Raw genomic sequence first — 21,959 nt, forward strand, 5'->3', positions numbered from 1 at the left:
GCGCACCTCTTGACCAGACAGTCGGTGGACGATCTGACTTAAGCTTTCGAACTCCTGAGAGGCGTACTTCTCTTTGATGTGTGGCAGGAGACCTTGGAAGGCGATATCGGCCAGCTGAGCATCGGTCAAAACTAGGGTGTAGCACTTGTTTCTGATCTCCCTGAACCTTTGCACGTAACTGGTCACTGGTTCGTCGCTCCTTTGCTTGAGGCTGGTCAAATCTGAGAGCTTCATCTCGTGGACTCCCACGTAGAAGTACTTGTGGAATTGTTTCTCTAGATCGGTCCACGTGACGATGGAATTGGGTGGCAGCGTAGTGAACCACTGGAAGGCCGATCGAGATAGGGATGATGAGAATAAACGTACTCGCAGAGCATCTTGTGTGGCGGCTTCTCCGCACTGGATGATGAATCTATTTACATGCTCCACGGTTGAAGTGTCATCCAGACCTGAAAACTTGGTAAAGTCGGGAACCTTGTACTGATGGGGAAACGACAACAGGTCGTAAGTAGGCGGGTATGGCATCTTGTACGTGTAGGTTTACACCTTCGGTTTCAACCGGAACTGATCTTGAATTACTTCCGCTATTCTTGCGGTCCAATCCTCCTGCTGCTAACGTACGGCCGGTTGAGGAATCAGCACATGCTGCTGGACCGGCGGTGCGATGGCTGGGTGATGGATCAGAGCGTGCTGCAGATTTTGCGGTGGTACAGTCGGGTGAGGAGCCAATATTTGATTGCATCAACAATATATTATTACATGATTAATCCATTGATATTTATTTTTATATCATTAATGTTAATACTATTTTGTATAAATTTGGTCAAATTTAAAATTGATTGACTCCTCAAAAAGTGAGAGTTGCATTCTTTTTGGGACCGAGGGAGGTGAGTATTTAAGTTTCAATATATATATATATATACATAATATATATATGGCATATATATGATCTAGGTGTATCATGTTCAATGTCACACCTTCTTTGCCTTGAGGTGATTTATGTGGGAGCTAAGACAATGTTCCGGTGCAAATTGGTAATTGTCCTCCTCAATGACAGGATCTATCGCACAAACCTTCTTGATGTTCGCGGGACATCGTCTTTACCAAGGTTTTGGGTTGGTGACACATGGATACACTTATCTTTGTATTTGTATTTGTGATAAACCAAGCTAGTGATGTACACTTACCTTTGTATTTGTGATAGCATCTCCAGTCATGCATGCACATTGTGTTAGGACTTTAGAAATTATATATTGGAATTGTATAAAGCAACATGAAAATGAAATTGCGTTTGAAACTACCTCTACAATGCAAAATTTCATGGTGTAGTTTCATATCGACTACATGCAAGACACAAACTGTGTTGGTAACTGTGCATACATGATTACATCTAGATGAAACCCCTCTTAAGAGCAGTCCCAATGGTGTATTGATGACGGTTTCTATCCTCATTAAATGACTTGCCACGTAGGCAAAATACTGTCATGGCAACGTAATTAATGAAGAAAGAGAGCAAAAATACTTGAAATGGTTTCATCATGAAGAAATCAGGTCTTCTCTTCACCCAATGCACCAAGAAACCAGGAGTTTCTAGGAGGCTCATGCCACACTCCCATTGGAGGAAGAAGATAGAGTTGGGAGAGAGAAAGAAAAAATAATTATTGCTCAAAGGCACCAGCCTGTTCGGCTGGCTGCTACTGCTCGGTAGCAGCTGCAGCCCACACACAGCACTGCAACAGCTGCTACAGCACGCACGCAGTAGGCTCAATAGTGCAGCAGCTGCTATAGATGATTTTTCTTGTGCTATGGAAACCGCGTCAGTTTCTTCCATCAGGATTGCTGTTGGCGCTAGAAATCAGCTGATCGAATTCCCAGCATCGGACACACGACCCGGGAGAATCTGCTTAGCTCCTGTTTGGGTGATCGCCCTGGTGCGGTTCGCGTGGCGTGCCAGCCAATCTGACCTGTTGATTGGCAAGGAAAGAAACGTGTCAGTTCCCAGAGGTTGCGATCGGCTAAGGTTCCGATCTCGAGAAACCTTATCAGCGATTCGGCCGATTTGTAGTAATAAAGGAATCGGCTATGATGCAACCGATACCCAGGCAACGTTTGTAAAGAAAACTACTAGAGTAATCTAAACAACGCTACAGTAACAACACTAGGAACATATCTAATCGGCTATGCATGAAATAGGTAGATTAAACAGCGAAGTACAAAGAAAGCCGAAATTACTGATTCCTAGCGGGATAACTCGTGATAAAACTAGAACAACAGGTAAAACCTAGAATTCTAGTAAATATCGATAACTGGTGAATAAATCTAAACGAAACGACAACGATGCGCCCGAAGTTAAAGCTTAGAAATTACTCGATAAACGGAACTTACAAGATTGGCCGGAGGTCAAGTTGATGCAGCCCCGCCAACCCGTACGAACTCGTGAAAAAGGAGAAAAAGTGTTGGCGAAGTCGCCTGCTTGAAAGTAAGTACGAGGAAAAAGTAGTTTGTTGTATTGAGTTGATGATGATTACAGATCTACAAGGGTGGCTATTTATAGCCCCGTACAAACGACTTCTTATCCGACTAGAACTCTATCCCTAAATTTAAACAGAAAATGAATATTTACAAGTACGATTCGTACTATTTTCACGCGCTTCATGGGCTAACCCCCTTTACATCTTCATAATCCTTTTTAAGCCCACATCGGCCCAACTATTCCAACCTCCTAATCCTAATCAGCCGATCACCTCCTTGGCAAGGGGGTAACCGATCAGGACCCACATGTCGAGGGCTTGGTCTCATTCTGACCCTGGGAACTAAGGTCGGGCGAGGCGGAGATCCTCCTTTGGAGGGTCGGGCGCGTCCGATCCCAAACCTCAAGGGTCGGGCGAGGCGGAGATCCTCCCTTGGAGGGTCGGGCACGTCCGATCCCAAACCCCAGGGGTCGGGCGAGGCGGAGATCCTCCCTTGGAGGGTCGGGCGCGTCCGATCCCAAGCCTTAGGGGTCGGGCAAGGCGGAGATCTCCCTTGGAGGGTCGGGCGCGTCCGATCCCAAACCTTAGGGGTCGGGCGAGGCGGAACTCCAAGGATCAATCGGCCGATCCTCGACTATAGCATCAATTGGCCGATTTCCAATCATCGCCCTTGTATCTCGCCGCATCTTCCAATCTCTTCTTCTCCTAACGCCGATTTTACTCGTGTCAAAATCTGGCGTCAACACATGCCCCCCAGTTTCGGAGTAAAACATAGTATTTACTTCGAAATTCTTTTCAACTTCCCATCCGAAACAGACGCCATGAAAATATCCTTCCGTTTCGCGGTCTCCAACCTGATGATTGCAATCTTTTTGAAATGGGCGCCCACGACAACCACTACTCCTGAAAAACTCGAAACACCGGCGCGGTAAAAATTCCGCTTTTACCCCTTCTCAGACCTTCTTTAAATATCAACACATCCCGTACTCCTTACGAGCTCACGTCCTTCTTCTTCAGCGCACAGGCTTTCTTCTCCCTCCAACACTTTCCTTAGTCCTCCAATTCTCCAGCGCCTCCTTCCTTTCACATTCCCTCCTACTTTTCCAATGGCGGCACCTTCAGGCACCTCACCAACGCGCGAAGCTCCAGAAATGGCGCCTTCAGCGGAGATTCCAGTAGCAACAGCGGCGGCTCCATCGATGGAAGAAGGAGCTCCATCGGCGAAAGTTGAAGCTTCATCCGAGATCCCATTGGCAGCTTCATCATCTGCAGTCGCACCGGCGACTCCGCCGATTACGAGGAGCTTCATCCCGGAGGTCATTACCAAAACTTTCCCTTATCAGTAATGCATTTACCTTAGATCTATTTCTTACCCTCGCACCCCCTTTTCCTTTTTAGGCGGTTAGGCATCGCATCACCATTCGTCTTATAGAAAATCTCAGCCTTATCTGCCTTGGGCCCATGGGAAACCCAGATCCAACCGACTTAATCAATTTGGAAACCCATAGGATCCCCTTCAAACAATCAACTATGGACCTAGATCACTGGTTGGGCACCTTTAGGTCTTGGCCGAATGAAACTCCTGGTTGGAGGGAATGGTACCAGCGGATAGCCGCCTCCAAGAAGGTCCAATGGGACGAGCTCAAAATTGGCCAATGCATCGATTTATCCTTGTCCCAAATGGAACGGAATGAGCCGTTAGTGATGGCAGCTTCTTACTTCTGGTCCGATGCTCTCAATGCATTCTTGTTTGGACACGGACCCATGACCCCCACATTGGCCGATGTAGTCTTGCTGACCGGCCTGGACATTTCTTCCCCGGACACCCCTTTCCGCCTTATAGCCGCAACATCACATCGGCTGGACACAAGGGGAATCGGCGGGTGGAAAGGTTTCATCAAATGCAACAAAAGGGCCAGATCTGTCGAGAACAGAGAGCACACGGCCTTCCTGATGATGTGGGTAGAGAAGCACTTCTTCTGCGGGAGAGCAGCTGGTCCATCTACCAATACCCAAGCTCTGGCCGAAGCATTATCGATAGGGACTTCTGTTCCTCTTGGAAAGCACTTACTGGGAGCAGCCTACCACATGCTTCACCAAATCGGCATCAAGCTATCCCAAGGGGAGCCGATTGGAAACCCAGGTGGACCCTAGTGGTTTATTAACTTATGGCTGAACTTGTACATGAGCGAGATCTTTCAGCAGCGAGTGGAACGCATGACATTCCCCAGCGTCGAATCGGCAGAGAATCTCACTGTCCAGCGCCGGTGTATGTCTTTCGGCGAAGCGGCATCGGCCTTCTCTGGTTGCTCATACTCTGCTACCAAGGTGGTCGAATACTTCCGGTGTTTTTATAACGGCTTCAACGAAGATGCAACCGTTTGGTTCCCTTATCGGAGAGATGACCCAATCTTTGAACTCCCTTCTTGCTTCGACTCAACCACCGACCGATTCGATGAAGATCTCACAGATGAACTAATTAAACCGGGGATCTTGCCGGCCAACTTCTTCTCAGGAAAGGATGCCCCTACATATGAATTCTACAACCCCTCTGTTGCAGCACGGCAATTCAGCATGGGTCAACTGCCGATTTAGGCATACTTCGTCGGTCGAGCAAATTTTAGAGATGAGCTCACCAAGGGTCTTGACTACAGTCGGCTGCGAGATCGGATACTAGACTCCAGTACCATAGACTTGAATGACTGGATAGTAGCCCCCTTTGCTGTCCAACCATTCAAGCTATGGTGGGCCGAATGGAAACAGTACATGTTCTGCGCCTCTGCATCGACATACTGCAATCTCCTGGATCCAGCCAACATCGATCCGAATGCTGAGGTATTTTTCCCCTAGCCGATCTTCATTCCTTTATTAATGTGGTTAAATATGTACACTAACATCTTGCTGTTGCTTCAGTCTGAAAACCGCGTTCCCCCAACAGACAGTCGGAGTGGCCAGCCGATAGAGGATCATCACCCATACACCATCTTCCCCCTTATCGGCTATGACGCCCCTTCCGTGGATGTGATTGCCGGCCGATCGAAGCAGGCACGGAAGAAGGTTGCCAAGAAGACCAGTCGCCGAGTACGAACTCATATAGAACCGGCCGACCCTCCTATGATCACATCGGCAGAAACTTTGGCCGCATTGCCCCTTCCAGCTGCTGAAGAAGTGGATACTCAAGTCATCACGCAAGCTGGGGTGGCCGCTGCATCATTACTGGTGGAGGCTATGCAGGTAAACTTGTTGTCTCATCCTCTCGATTGCCATCCTCATACTGACTCACCTTATTTTAGACTGCACAAATCACTTCTGTGGACTCACAACAATCGGTAGCAACCCAATCGGTCATCATCACACCCACACTTCCATCTGCTGAGGTATACTACCCTTCAACCGATTTTCCTAGTATTTGGATAATATTCTTATTTCAATCTTTTGACACAGATCACCGGTACGCTTAGCGCCCCATCTAACCAACCAATGGTCATCTTTCAGGAAGTTGGCCTGAGCAAAGCACCAAACATGGTGGAGTCTTCTACTCATGACGAACCAATGGAACCAGCCCCTGATTCGAGGATAACAGCCTCCCGAACGCAGCTTGAAGAAATTCGTTTTAAGGAGGTAAGAGACTTCTCCCCCTTACTCGGCCGATTTGCTATCATCATCGGCTGACTTGTTCTTCTGCTTGATTTACTATTTTACAGGAACAGGACACCCCCAACAACAGCCTTTTCTCATTTGCGGTTGCGCTCTCTGATGACAAGGAAGTTGCCTCTCGCCAGGTTACTTTGAGCTCCGTCCCTGATGACGTCCGTGCCAAACTCGCAAACATCCGATCCCTTCTTCAAGAGGACATCGGCCGATTGGTAGAAGATGCCTCGCCGATCCGGCAACTTTTTGGTGACGTCAGCGGACGAGTACCAGAAGAAGTGGAAGAGGCCTTGGCGCCGGCCGCATATATCGAGTCAATGAGGATTCCGGTCTTTAGGGCCCTGCGCCATATGGTCGACCGCGCCAAGTTGACCAGGACTCGTGAAGAAGAAGACACGTACAAGCGTCAAGCTCAAGAGGTGCATCAACGGACTCACTTTCTGAAAGATTCTCGCCCGGGGATCGTCGGCACAATAGATTGCCTCAAACACCGAAGGGCAGAGCTTGCCAAGGAGATGGAGCAGGTGACCAAAGCAATAGACACCAAAGAGAAGAGGCTTCAGGAACTCCCTTCTGTCGTCGCCGATCTGAAACGGGAGAGACAACACCTGGCCCACGAAGCCCTCAAACTCCACCGCCATATGCCAGAAGTCCCCAGATTGGCAGAGGATGACCAACGGGTCCTGGACTCTGCCGATCAGATCCGGCGCCGAGCGATCGCAGCTATCGATGCCCTTCTGGGTGACCTGTAAAAGTACTAGCAGTTTTTGTACGAACATTTATTGACCCCTTTGACCGTCCTTCGCGGCGCCCCCTTATTTATTACCTTTTTCATTTCCGATGGGACGCGTCTTACCAAACATTCGCGCCTTCCTTTCTTATAAACACCGGCCTAGGTGACCGTTCCGAGAGTACCTGTCTAGCTCGGCTTCATCTTCCCCAACCTGTTTTCTTCGGTGCGCCTTTCAGTCATGTCTTCTTCATCCTCTACCTCTTCCTCTGTTAATCAGGTAAAAGATTTGCTTTCATCCTCTTTCTTAGTTTAACTCCTCTAAAAGGAATCACCTTATCGACGGCTATACATATGTTTTTGTTTTCCGCAGCCGCGACGCCTTAGCCCTGAACTCGAACAAGCCATCGAACTCGTGCACTCCGACAAACCGTTATCGCAAGAAGACAAGGATTTAATCAGAGCTCATCATGACGAACTCCAAGAGCACGTCCCTGCCGACATCCGACGGATCTGGGACTTTCTGGACAGCAACGACCACCGGCGACCTCAAGCCGACCGAAGTCATCTGCTTCCCCATCAAATCGTCTTCGAAGATGCAGCAGCAGGAACATCATGCCCGGCCATGGACCGGAGTCACCCTTTCCCCCGTCAAGTCGAAGCGGAGGCTTCGGTGAAAGAGATAGAAGAAGAGTACATCCATCTTCTGATAGAACTAGGTCGGGCTGAGAGAGAGCGTAAGAAAAAGCGTGATTAATTATTTTTTGTTCTAAGGGTGACTTGTACCTTGTCGGCCGTGTAACCCACCGTCCGTACCGAATGAAATATATCAGCCGATTTGGACGATTACGCGTTTTCTCTAGACGAATCCTTTTGTATCGGCTGTGTGTTGTTCATCGTGGTCGATCCTTATGCTCCGACCCATATACTAGGGTAGTACCTTTTCAAGTATCTTCCATTCAGAGCCCTAGTAAACTCTTCTCCTTCGATTGTTTCCAGAATATAAGCGTTTCCTGGAGCACATCTGCTGATTTTATACGGTCCTTCCCATGTAGGGGACCACTTATCGAATTTAGGATCTTTCGACCCAATCGGCAACACTAACTTCCAAACCAGGTCCCCCAGAGAGAATTGTTTGACTTTGACCTTCTTATCATACCACCTGGCCACTTTCTTCTTGTTTTCTTTGATGCTTATCAAAGCTCTCAATCGTTGGCCAGCCAAGTCATCAAGTTCCCTTTTCATGAGTGAGGAGTAGTCGTCGGCCGCTAACTGGTCCTGGAGCGAAGTGCGTCTCGACCCTGCTCTCAATTCCCATGGTAGTACCGCCTCGTGACCGTACACCAACTGATAAGGGGACATCTTAGTGGCCCCATGGCAAGCCATCCTGTATGCCCATAGAGCTTCGGTCAGACATAAATGCCATTTCTTTGGCTGCTCCTCTATCTTCCTCTTGATCAACTTAATTATCCCTTTGTTGGAAGATTCGGCCTGGCCGTTTGCTTGGGCAAAATACGGAGAGGAGTTTAACAATTTGATTCCCATATCGGCCGTGAACTCCTCGAATTCTCCCGATGTAAACATCGTCCCTTGATCGGTTGTGATAGTCTAGGAGATGCCGAAACGGTAGACGATATGGTCTCTTACGAAGTCAACCATAGCAGCCGATGTTATGGCCCTTAACGGAATAGCCTCCACCCATTTGGTAAAATAATCAGTGGCCACCAGAATGAACTTGTGCCCTTTGCTTGACGGAGGATAAATTTGGCCGATGAGGTCTATTCCCCAATCTCTTGAACGGCCATGGCTTGATAATGGGATTCATGGCCGATGCGGGCGCATGTTGGAAATTCCCGAATTTCTGACAATCCTTGCATCCTTTATAATATTTGAAGCAATCTTCGAGGATCGTCGGCTAGTAATACCCATTATTCCTAATCATCCATTTCATCTTATGTGCCGATTGGTGGGCTCCACACACTCCTTCATGGATTTCTCCCATCAGAGTCTTAGCCTCCTCCGTTCCTAGACACTTGAGTAGGACGCCATCAATTGTTCGGTAGAACAAGTCGTCTTCCAGTAACACATATTTGGTAGCATGAAACCATACCCGCCGATCCACTTTCTTAGACGGATCCTTCAGGTAATCGGCAATCTCCTTTCACTAGTCATCGGCCGCGAGCTCTAGAGCCATGGCACCTTGAATCGGTCGATACCCAGATGCGTGTTGGGCGAGCTTGTTGGCATCCTCGTTGTGATTCCTTGGGATGTGCTCGATAACTGCCGATTTGAATTCTTTCAGAAGCAGCAGTCAATCTTCGTAATAAATCCTCAATACATCGTCCTTGCACTCGGACTTCCCTGTCAACTGATCCACGATAAGCATGGAATCCCCAAAAGTTTCGACGGAATCAGCTTTGACTTCCCTTAGCAATTGTAATCCCTTCAGTACAGCTCAGTACTCTACTTGATTGTTAGTGGTGGATGCTTCTATCGGTAGAGAGAAATCATAGCTTGCCCCCCGAGGCAATATGAGGATGATGCCGATTCCTGATCTGACCCCACATGACGATCCATCAAAGTATAAGGTCCAAGGTGCTGGTTCTACGAAGGTAGCCTCTGGCCCGCAGTGCTGGGCAACGAAATCGGACATGACCTGACCCTTAACGGCTTTTGCCGATTCATATCGAAGGTCAAACTGTGACGAAGCCAAGATCCATTTGCCGATCCGTCCTTTCAAAATCAGTAGTGCCAGCATGTACTTTACTACGTCGTCCTTGCATACGACTACACATTCCGCTGACAGCAAATAGTGCCTGAGTTTGGTGCATGAGAAGTAAAGGCATAGGCACAACCGCTCCACTGGAGGATACCTTGTTTCGGCGTCCAGAAGTCTTCTACTGACATAATAAATTACTCGTTCCTTTCCCTCGAACTCCTGGACCAGAGCCGACCCAATAGCTCGTTCATCGGCTGATAAATATAGTTTAAACGGCTTACCAGTTTGAGGAGGAACCAATACCGGTGGTGAGACCAAGTACTGCTTGATATCTTCCAATGCCTTGCGTTGCTCTTCTCCCCTTATGAATTCCTTGTCGGGCTTCAACTTTAATAATGGTGTGAAGGCTTGGATTCGCCCAGACAGATTAGATATGAATCTTCTGATGAAATTCACCTTGCCGATTAAAGATTGCAGCTCAGTTTTATTTTGTTGGGCCACGACTTTGTTGATGGCCGCTATGGTCTTCTGATTGATCTCTATTCCTCGCTCGTACACCATGAATCCTAAGAATTGTCCGGCGGATACGCCAAAGGCGCACTTATTCGGGTTCATCTTCAGCCCATGTTTCTTAGTGCACTCTAATACTTGTCGTAAATCGGTCAGATGCTCCTGGTGTCCTTTTGACTTGACTACGACATCGTCGATGTAGATTTCTACCAGTATGCCGATAAGTTTGTGAAATATGTAGTTCATGGCTCTCTGGTACGTAGCACCGGCGTCTTTCAAGCCGAAAGTCATTACCACCCACTCAAATAAACCAAGGTGACCTGGGCATCTGAAAGCTGTTTTGGGTATGTCTTCTTTGGCCATAAGTATCTGATTGTACCCAGCGTTTCCATCCATGAAACTAATAACCTTGTGTCCCGTGGCGGCATCTATTAGCACATCAGCCGTCGGCATGGGGTATCCGTTCATTGGTGTGGCCTGATTGAGGTTCCTGAAATCGACGCACACGCGTAGCTTTCCATTCTTCTTGTATACTGGTATAATGTTGGAGATCCATTCGGCATAACGGCATTGTCGAATAAATTTTGCTTCGATTAGCCGCGTTATTAAGGCCTTTATGTCTGGTAGGATTTTAGGATTGCACCGCCGTGCAGGCTGTTGATACGGCCGATACCCTGGCTTTATGGGTAGCCGATGCTCAACGATAGATCGGTCTAATCCGGGCATCTCATGATACTCCCAAGCAAAGCAATCCTTAAATTCTATTAACAAACTTGTGAGTTTACATTTGTATTCCGGATCTAAATTTGCACTAATATATGTCGGCCTTGGTTTGGTGCCATCGCCTAAGTCTATCATTTCTAATGAATCGGCCGACGTGAACCCGTGTCCCAGCTTCCCATCTTCTCGAGCGAATTGATCCATTTTAGTCTGAGTCTTCGGAGCCGACTGCTCGGATCGGCTGTAGGCCAAAATCGGACACCTTCAAGAAGTCAGTATCCCATACTCTCCCAGATATGCACCTGACGGTTTTGCAGCTCCACTGCTGCGTGTCGGCTGCCGCGATGCTGTATGCGGAATCGGCGGTGACCACTTCGATGTTGTCGCCGACCCACTGTATGAGGCATTGATGCATTGTAGATGGGATACAACAATTTGCATGTATCTAGTCTCGGCCGAGTAGCATGTTGTAGGACCCCTTGCCATTAATGATAAAGAAAGTAGTAGGAAGAGTCTTATTGCCGATGGTGAGGTCGATGCAGAGAGCGCCGCGAGCAGGAGATACGTTGCCCTCGAAGTCCTTGAGCATCATATCTGTCTTGGTCAGGTCGTCATCGCTCTTCCCTAGCTTCCGAAACATGGCGTACGGCATGATGTTGACTGCAGCCCCTCCGTCTACTAGTAATCTGGTGATGGGTCGGCCGTTGACATGCCCTTTAAGAAACAACGCTTTCAGGTGTTGCCTCTTGTCTTCTTCGGGCTTCTCGAATGTGGCTGTCATTGGCTCCAAAGCCATTTGCGCCATCTGCTCTTCCATTGCCGACATGTCCTGTCGGTCGGCAGGAGTCATGAACTCCATCGGCAGTATGAAGACCATATCGATGTCGGCTGCCGATTCGTCGCCTCTTCTATTGTTTCTTTTGGGACGCCATACCTGAGACCTGCCTTTCTTCTCGTCCGTCGTGTACTGTTGCTCTTCTTCCTGCTGTTCCCACTGGCGGAGACGTTGGATTCTTCGTTTTTGAGACTTGGTCAATCCATCGGGGCACCACCTGGGGTTCACCGGTTTGGTTCGTGGCCTGGCGCGTTCCCATTCTGGTTCGCGTCCTAAAGGGTTCTCGTCTGACACCCGAGCATCGGCCATCTCCTCAAGTCGTCTGTGGATGCTAACTCTGTTTTCTGGCCGGTCATGTCGATCAAATCTGCCCCCCGGCCTATCATTGCGCCTGCCTTCCGACCGGTCATACCGGTCACTTCTGCCCCCTAGCCGATCACGCATTGGAGGGCGCCGGTTGTCTTAATCGCGCCAGTTCCTGCTGATCGGCTCTGATCTCCCATCTCTGGAGCGAGACCTGCTGAACGGCCGATTGTTACGATACGGGCCGTTGCACTCGGGGCAATTATCGGCCGAAGGCAACCTGAGGTTGCTTTCCCAACAGTTGATGAAGAACGGGCATCACTAGTGATCTTCATGTCGCCGCATTGCTTCTTCCCGGGATCTTGAGCGTTCATGTTGCCGCTGATATTTGTTGAGCAGGAATTGGGAAGTAATGCGTGGTTCTCCTGATCCGTCATCATCGTCCTCCATCCGCCGTTTCCCCTTGACGTCTTCAGGCGCTGCTTGATTTCAGGGGTCTACGGCGCCGCTCTTTTTAGCCGATTCGGATGTCAGCACCTTGGTTTGGAGCGAATTCTTTCCCGTGTCAACCATGTTAGTGGGGAAGGGGTGCTGGTCGATCTTCATCGGCTTGGTTGGTTTTGTTGGCACTTCAAATTTGAGTCTGCCCTGCTCAATGGCGGACTGTATTTGCTGCCGGAAGATTTTGCATTCATTTGTGTCATGGGAGGTAGCGTTGTGCCACTTGCAATATTTCATCTTCTCCAGCTGTTCGGCAGAAGGAATCGTATGGTATGGCGAGAGCTTGATTTGTCCTTCCTGGAGGAGGAGGTCGAAGATTTTATCGGCCTTTGATCTGTCAAATCCGAACGTTTCCGGCTCCTTGCTGAACGGACATGATATCGGCTTCTTCCCTTTAACCCATTCCGCAAGGCCGATTTCTATGTCTTCTTCAGTTTCAACCTCTTCTAAGTATGCCACCTTCTTCTGGAAGTTCCTCCGTAGATGGAAAGAACGTACATCTTGACCGGACAATCGGTGGACGATTTGGCTCAAGCTCTCAAACTCCTGTGAGGCGTATTTTTCTTTGATGTGAGGTAGGAGACCTTGGAAGGCTATATCGGCCAACTGTGCATCAGTCAGGGCCAGGGAGTAGCACTTATTTCTGATTTCCCTGAACCTCTGTACATATGAGGATATCGGCTCGTCGCTTCTCTGCCTGAGGCTGGTCAAATCGGACAGCTTCATCTCATGTACCCCGGCGTAGAAGTATTTATGAAATTGCCTCTCCAGATCGGCCCATGTAATTATCGAGTTGGGCGGTAAGGTGGTGAACCACTGGAAGGCCGACCCAGACAGGGATGACGAGAAAAGACGCACCCGTAGAGCATCCTGCGCCGTTGCTTCCCCGCATTGGATGATGAATCTGTTCACGTGTTCCACGATTCAGGTGTCGTCTAGCCCCGAAAACTTGGTGAAATTAGCAACTTTATACCGATGGGGAAACGGCAGAAAGTCGTATGTAGACGGGTACGGTGTCCTGTAGGTATAGGTCTGCACCTTCGGTTTCAAGCCGAATTGCTCCTGAATCACCTCTGCTATACGTGCCGACCAGTCCGGCTGCTGCTGGTAAACCGTCGCCTGAGGAACTGGTACGTGCTGGTATATTGGCGGCGGGATGACTTGATGTTGAGTGAAAGCGTGTGGCGTTTGATGTGTCATAGCCGGCTGCGTAGTCAGGACCGGCTGTTTGAATGAGCCCCCCGCTTCGTCATATAGTATGAGTGGTCTAGTAGCCGCCTGGAATACTTCCATTGATTCTGCTGCTCTGCTCATCTCCGGTGCGACAGACTGGTACTGCGGCATGGTTGGTCAAGCGGCCGCCTGGAAAGACACCTGGAATTGGGGACTTCCATGGTTGGCCGGCTGATCCTGGACGGCCGTCACTGATGATGCCCCCCAAGGCGCTGGATTAACCGGAGGAAACTGCGCAGAGGACAACTGAATGGGACATGGCTGGAGGTGTTGCGTGCCATTAAACCCCATAGGGATCGATGATGAGGAAGCGCCAGAACCCCCAACTAGAAATTGGATCGGCTGAGAAGCCGAATAAGGTATATTCTTGCTCAGAGCCGTAATCAGTGGAGCATATGCCGGCCCCTGGTACCCTTGAGATACACCGCTAGCCAAGGAGCTGATGACGACATTGTATACCGTATTAGAAAGCACCGGGGATTGATCAATGAAAGCTTGATAGACGGATTGCTGGACTATCTTGGACATCTTGTCCGAGTCCTCGGTGATTGTGATCTGGTGGGGAGTTGGAAACGGAGCCTTTTTGATAGTCTCCCCGCTCCTGGTGCGACTGAAGGACTGCAGACATGTCTTCCGATAGTATGCCGTCTGCCTCTCTAGTTCTTCCTTCTAGTCGTCCCTGAGATCTGCCTCTGTCACTTCGATGATGTTATCTTCGGAGACTTCAGCAACTTTCGACATGGTGGTGGTTGTATTGGTCCCACCGAGCGTGCCAAAAGTGTGTTGGCGCTAGAAATCAGCTGATCGAATTCCCAGCGTTGGACACACGACCCGGGAGAATCTGCTTAGCTCCTGTTCGGGTGATCGCCCTGGTGCGGTTCGCGCAGCGTGCCAGCCAATCTGACCTGTTGATTGGCAAGGAAAGAAACGTGTCAGTTCCCAGAGGTTGCGATCGGCTAAGGTTCCGATCTCGAGAAACCTTATCAGCGATTCGGCCGATTTGCAGTAATAAAGAAATCGGCTATGATGCAACCGATACCCAGGCAACGTTTGTAAAGAAAACTACTAGAGTAATCTAAACAACGCTACAGTAACAACACTAGGAACATATCTAATCGGCTATGCATGAAATAGGTAGATTAAACAGCGAAGTACAAAGAAAGCCGAAATTACTGATTCCTAGCGGGATAACTGGTGATAAAACTAGAACAACAGGTAAAACCTAGAATTCTAGTAAATATCGATAACTGGTGAATAAATCTAAACGAAACGACAGCGATGCGCCCGAAGTTAAAGCTTAGAAATTACTCGATAAACGGAACTTACAAGATCGGCCGGAGGTCAAGTTGATGCAGCCCCGCCAACCGTACGAACTCGTGAAAAAGGAGAAAAAGTGTTGGCGAAGTCGCCTGCTTGAAAGTAAGTACGAGGAAAAAGTAGTTTGTTGTATTGAGTTGATGATGATTACAGATCTACAAGGGTGGCTATTTATAGCCCCGTACAAACGACTTCTTATCCGACTAGAACTCTATCCCTAAATTTAAACAGAAAATGAATATTTACAAGTACGATTCGTACTATTTTCACGCGCTTCATGGGCTAACCCCCTTTTCATCTTCATAATCCTTTTTAAGCCCACATCGGCCCAACTATTCCAACCTCCTAATCCTAATCGGCCGATCACCTCCTTGGCAAGGGGGTAACCGATCAGGACCCACATGTCGAGGGCTCCGTCTCATTCTGACCCTGGGAACTAAGGTCGGGCGAGGTGGAGATCCTCCCTTGGAGGGTCGGGCGCGTCTGATCCCAAACCCCAGGAGTCGGGCGAGGTGGAGATCCTCCCTTGGAGGGTCGGGCGCGTCCGATCCCAAGCCTCAGGGGTCGGGCGAGGCGGAGATCTCCCTTGGAGGGTCGGGCGCGTCCGATCCCAAACCTTAGGGGTCGGGCGAGGCGGAACTCCAAGGATCAATCGGCCGATCCTCGACTGTAGCATCAATTGGCCGATTTCCAATCATCGCCCTTGTATCTTGCCGCATCTTCCAATCTCTTCTTCTCCTAACGCCGATTTTACTCGTGTCAAAATCTGGCATCAACAACTGCCCTTACCTCTCTCCTCATTAACTCACGACCACATTTATCTGGAAGATGACGCTCTGCCTGGTGCACCATTTTCTCCTTGAGGGGATTCAGCACGCAAGCTGCAGCATGCATAATGCAAGCCTGCCACACGACTACGACTGACATTACACAAAGACGCAGGCCTTGTACTCAAAAACTCTGTTGACTAGCAACACTTTGGTGCGGCTCCTTGGAGCTCTGGCTCCTCCTGCTATTTTACTATTCACACACTGTACCAACACTGCTCATCAAAGCCTATTTTCTCTCTCAGCTGGTATCAGAGCCAGGTTTAGCAATACAGAGAACACAGCAAGCCCTAAACACTTCTTTGAAAAGATAAATGTTGCAAGAAACTTTGAAAAATCTCGTACGACCGTTAAGGATGGCTTTAGTGCGAGAGGCCCTAGGGGATTTTAGGGTTGGTTGAGGTGACTAATAATTACTTGGTTATTTTGCTAACCCTTCCAGCACTTCGCCACGTCTATCATACGTGTGCCGAGTTCCGCATCGCGAGCATGCGAAGGTTGATAGGGAGTTCTATTCAAAGGACCCTATCTTCGCGGTTGTTTTCGCCCACGTCTATCACACGTGCGCAGGTTCCGTATGTGCTCCATACGAAGGTTGGTAAGGTTCGATTCCAACGAACCTATCAGCACGGTTGGTTCGCCACGTTTGTCATACGTGTGCCGATTCCGCATCACGAGTATGCGAAGGGTTATATGGTTCCATTCAAAGGGAACCTATTTCCACGGTTGAGTGCTGTCCATGCAGCCTAAAACGCATGGGTGTCGTTCCTATAGTGAGCGGTAATGTTTGGGAATGCTTTCGTGGGTGCTGGCACGAAAGGTTCGGGTGTGGTGTTTCTCTGCAGGTACGCTAACCGCGTTCGTTTAAGACACGTTGTAGAACCGACTAGTTATTATAGGGAGAGACGTAATTGTTGCCCTGTCACCGGCACTGACCGCGTAAGACCCGAGTTCGGGCAGTTGTTTTTGGTTAAGTGTAAGGTAGGCCGTGCATGCGTCATACCTAAGAAGTTGTAAGGTTTCCTTCTCAACAGCAACCTTGTTCGGAAGAGTTCTTTTGGGTCTAAGGATTTCTAGTTTCTTTTAGTTGCTCTCGGTTAGAACCGAATGCTTCTCTATCCGACCCCCGACCCCTGGAGTTTATCTCACGTGGTTTCGGTTTCTTGGTTCTAGATGGCTGTTCCCGGACATGTTCTTTTTGGAGCGGACGGTACCTTCCAGTCGACGTGTCTACATTTTGAGGGATTCCCTGCAATTCTGTGGGATACGTTGAAGTGGTTTGGGTACCAGTCCCCACCCTTGTATGCTAGACGGTTATATCTGGAGTAGGGCATCCAGACGTGCCAAGTGCAGGCGTTGGTACCTCCTCCCCCTGCACGGCCCGACTGGCCCTCTTTCGGCATAATAGCCTATGGCCTTGCTCCTGAGGATACATGGGAGTCTGCCGCCCTCCAGTTGCTCACCCAGTTCTGTCAGCTGCATCCCTTGGAGATCACGCTCGACCGATCGGTCTTTTCCCCGTCAGGAACCGGCTGGACCCGGCATGGCTTGACCGCGTCGGGAACATTGAAGTGCTAGCCACCACATGCGCCATGGTCACCATCTCCACCAATATCCGGTGCATGGCAGCTCTTTACCAGCTGATAGAGCTTCAAGGGAGAGCCATGACCCTCTTCGCCCGGATAGCAGCAGATGTTCACGGGTACCTCCAAGCGGCACGGAGAGATATGGTAGGCCAAACCTACCAGCTTATTCAACGGGGTATCCAGATCCATGACATGCAAGATCGGATCTCCGAACTTGAAGGAGAAGTCGCCGACCTCGTGGACAGCATGATAGAGCTATCGGAAGAGAAGATGGAGGTGGAAATGGAGTTGGCAGTTGCCAATGCCCATTTGGAGGAGCATCAAGCTGAGCTCGATGATATGCATGCCCTCAACATGCAGCTCGAAGCTCAAGAGGACCCTGAGGAAGACGAGGGAGCGTCCAGCATGGATATCGAGGAAGATGGCGCCCCTTCTCCTACTCATAGTGTCCATTGGTAGATTGAGGGTTCTCAGGGAACCATTCTTTTGTTGTACTCCTCGGCAGCCTAAAATTTTTGGAAAGGTTGTAATAGGTTAGCCTAGAGTTGAGTACTCCCTGTGTTTAAGACACCGTTGTATATAAAGTTAATGTTGGTGCCTGGCTTTTTCATCTCTGCATGGTATGGATGCTAGGTTAAGTAAGTTGTGCCATGACCGTATGATGTGTTCTGAGAGCCTGTTCAGTTGGCCGACCCCAGCTTACGAGACCGAGTGTGCCAACCCTTGGAGGCAGTTTCCGCCTCGTCCGACCCTTTTTAAGGTTATGAAATTAATGGGGCGTTAACTCTTGCAGATGGCGCATCGCACTAGGTCTGGTTCTGTGCCCGGCAGTAGCGATCAGCGACAGGATCTTCCCCCACCCCCGCCTTCATCTCCACTGGAGGCAATCCTAGCACCTCAAACTGAGCTGCTAAGGCATCTGGTGCAAGGACAACAGCAACAGCCACATGGTGGAAGAGCTCCGCAGCAGCCGCATATCGCTCGGTATGAGGACTTTCTGGGGACACAGCCCCCTTTGTTTCAAAAGACACAAGAACCGCTCGATGCTGACGCCTGGGTTCGTACGATCGAATCCAAGTTTGAGCTTCTCACCGCTCCATGCCCCGACAACAACAAGGCTCGGTTTCCAGCCCAACAACTGCGTGGCTCCGCACGGCTTTGGTGGGATCACTACCATGCCATGCTGCCGGCTGGCCACGTGGTCAGTTGGAACGAGTTCAAGACGGCGTTCAAGGCGCATCACATTCCAGAAGGTCTCTTGGAGCGCAAGCTCAACAAGTTTCTGGCCCTCACCCAAGGAACCCGAGATGTGCTGCATTACGCTCAAGCCTTCAATGATCTGTGCCGTTATGCCGGCTATCATGCGGACACAGACGAGAAGAAGAGGGACAGATTCCGCCGAGGACTGAGCTTGGAGCTCAGGGAAAGGTTGAACCCCATCAAGGTGGATACCTACAATGAGTTGGTCAACCTAGCCATCTCGCAAGAGGATTGCATGCAAGCTCTCAAGGCCAACCAGAAGAGGAAAGCTTCTGTGGCATTTCCGAGTCCGCCAACTCGAAGGTTCCGGATGGTTCCTCCACAAGCCCCTGGCTGACCCCAGCAGTCAGGGAAATGGATCGCCTGACCCCCGCCAGTAACAGCGCCCCGTTTTCTAGGCTTCCAACCGCAAGTGCCCCGGCCGACCCTGCCAACGCCACCTCGCCCGGCAGCTAGTAACCATTGTTTTACTTGCGGCAACGAAGGGCATTTTGCAAAGGACTGCCCCAGGAGCAAGAATCAACAGCAAGGTCCAAACCCCATGGCAGCTAGAGGCAGAAGGCCCAAGGTACAAGTCCGACAAGGCCGACTCAACTACACCAGCTTGACCGAGCTCCCCGAAGGTGCGCCAGTAATGACGGGTACTTTCCTTATTTTAAATCAAGCTGTTGTTGTGTTGTTTGATTCGGGAGCCTCTCATAGCTTTATCGGGAGTAAGGCTAGGGAAAGATGTGGGCTAGATGTCGGTCACACTAAGGAACCTTATGTGATCGCCACTCCTGGAGGAAGGATAACGTCGGATGAGATCGTTACTCTTGTACCTCTCCAGCTAGGCCCCACCCTCTTCAAGGAAAACCTTATCATCCTTGACCTAGAAGGCATAGATGTCATCCTTGGTATGGACTGGATGGCCCGACATCATGTGGTTCTAGATATAGTAGCCCGATCTCTCTACATCAGCTCACCCTTCCATGGCAGTTCTACTATATCCTTGACCCATCCTGAGTCTGCACTTCCTTGTGCCTACCCTCTATCGGGAGCCCGTCTAGAAGACCTCCCTGTTATCTGTGAATACCCTGACGTGTTTCCGGAAGACTTGCCGGGTATGCCACCTGATAGAGAAGTGGAGTTTTCCATAGAGTTGATTCCTGGCACAGCCCCAATATCTAAGAGACCCTATCGGATGCCACCCGCTGAGTTAGCCGAGTTGAAGACCCAGTTGCATGATCTGTTGGAAAAGGGCTTCATCCGACCCAGTACATCATCTTGGGGTTGCCCTGCCCTGTTTGTGAAGAAGAAGGATGGCAGTCTACGTATGTGTGTGGATTACCGACCCCTCAATGCTGTGACAGTCAAGAACAAGTACCCACTGCCACGCATTGATGTCTTGTTTGATCAGTTAGCCGGAGCAAAAGTGTTCTCCAAGATCGATCTTCATTCTGGTTATCACCAAATCAAGATTCGACCCTGCTACATACCCAAGACAGCTTTCTCCACCAGATATGGACTGTACGAGTACCTAGTCATGTCCTTTGGACTCACCAATGCACCCGCCTATTTCATGTACCTCATGAACTCGGTATTCATGCCCGAGCTGGACAAGTTTATAGTGGTGTTCATTGATGATATCCTAGTGTACTCGAAGAGCGAAGAAGAGCATGCCGACCATCTTCGTGTAGTTCTCCAACGGCTAAGAGATCACCAGCTTTATGCCAAGTTTTCTAAGTGTGAGTTCTGGTTAGATAGTGTTAAGTTTTTGGGACACACTATCTCCAAGGATGGTATCGCCGTGGATCCCAGTAAGGTGCAGGAAGTCATGGAATGGAAGCCTCCTACCTCAGTGCACCAGATTAGAAGTTTCCTTGGACTGGCCGGCTACTATCGGCGTTTCATACCGGATTTCTCCAAGATAGCTAAGCCGATGACCGAGTTGTTGAAGAAAGAGGTCAAATTTGTGTGGGACACCAAGTGTGAAGAGGCCTTCAAGACCCTGAAGCACTTGCTGACCACAGCCCCAGTTTTGGCTCAGCCCGACCCCTCTAGGCCGTATGATGTATACTGTAACGCCTCTGGCACTGGACTCGGATGTGTTCTTATGCAAGATAATCGAGTCATTGCCTATGCCTCACGGGCGTTACGACCTCATGAGCTAAGCTACCCAACCCATGACCTTGAGCTAGCAGCAGTGATACATGCCTTGAAGATATGGAGACACTACCTAATGGGAGCTCACTGCAACATCTACACCGACCACAAGAGCCTCAAGTACATCTTCACTCAGGCCGACCTCAACATGCGACAGAGAAGATGGCTGGAGCTGATAAAGGACTATGAATTGGAAGTTCACTATCATCCCGGCAAAGCCAATGTGGTAGCCGATGGCCTCAGTCGCAAACACCATTGTAACTGCTTGTTGTCAGCAGCCTTCACCAAGACTCTGTGTCACGAGATGGGAAAACTCAGTCTGGAGCTTATTCCTCATGGAACCCTTGGTCACATCATCATTGACTCAGTTTTGGAAGACCAAATTCGGTCAGCACAAGTAAAAGATAAGGAAATACAACGGATCATCAGTAAGATCTCAGTAAAGGATGAGGGATATAAGCAATTTTGGCAGGACAAAACGGGAGGTGTGCGTTATGGAAACCGACTAGTAGTACTATCCGACCCCGAGCTCAGAAAGCAAATCCTAGATGAAGCTCATCTCTCCAAGTTCTCAATCCATCCTGGCAGCAATAAGTTGTACCATGATCTCCGTCAAACCTTTTGGTGGAGTGGAATGAAACCAGAGATAGCTCGGTATGTTTCAAAATGTGACACCTGTCAACGTGTCAAAGCTAGTCATTTAAAGGTAGCAGGTACCTTGCAGCCGCTACCTATTCCCTCTTGGAAATGGGAAGACATCAGCATGGATTTCATAGTTGGATTGCCCCTTACAACGCAACGATATGATTCCATCTGGGTTATAGTGGACCGTCTGACCAAGACCGCCCACTTCCTTCCTGTTCGCACCACTTACACCGTCAAGCAGTATGCAGAGTTGTACCTCGACCGCATAGTTTCCCTGCATGGTGTACCCAAGACCATCGTCTCTGATCGAGGAGTTCAGTTTGTGGCACGTTTTTGGGAGCAACTACAGGCATCCATGGGCACCAAGCTCATCCGAAGCTCAACCTATCATCCTCAAACCGATGGCCAAACCGAGAGAGTCAATCAGATCCTTGAAGACATGTTAAGAGCTTGTGTTATCCACTATGACAAGAATTGGGACAAGTGTCTGCCCTTAGCAGAATTCT

The sequence above is a fragment of the Setaria viridis genome, chromosome 5 (assembly GCF_005286985.2).
Source record: "Setaria viridis chromosome 5, Setaria_viridis_v4.0, whole genome shotgun sequence".
Classification (NCBI taxonomy): Eukaryota; Viridiplantae; Streptophyta; class Magnoliopsida; order Poales; family Poaceae; genus Setaria; species Setaria viridis.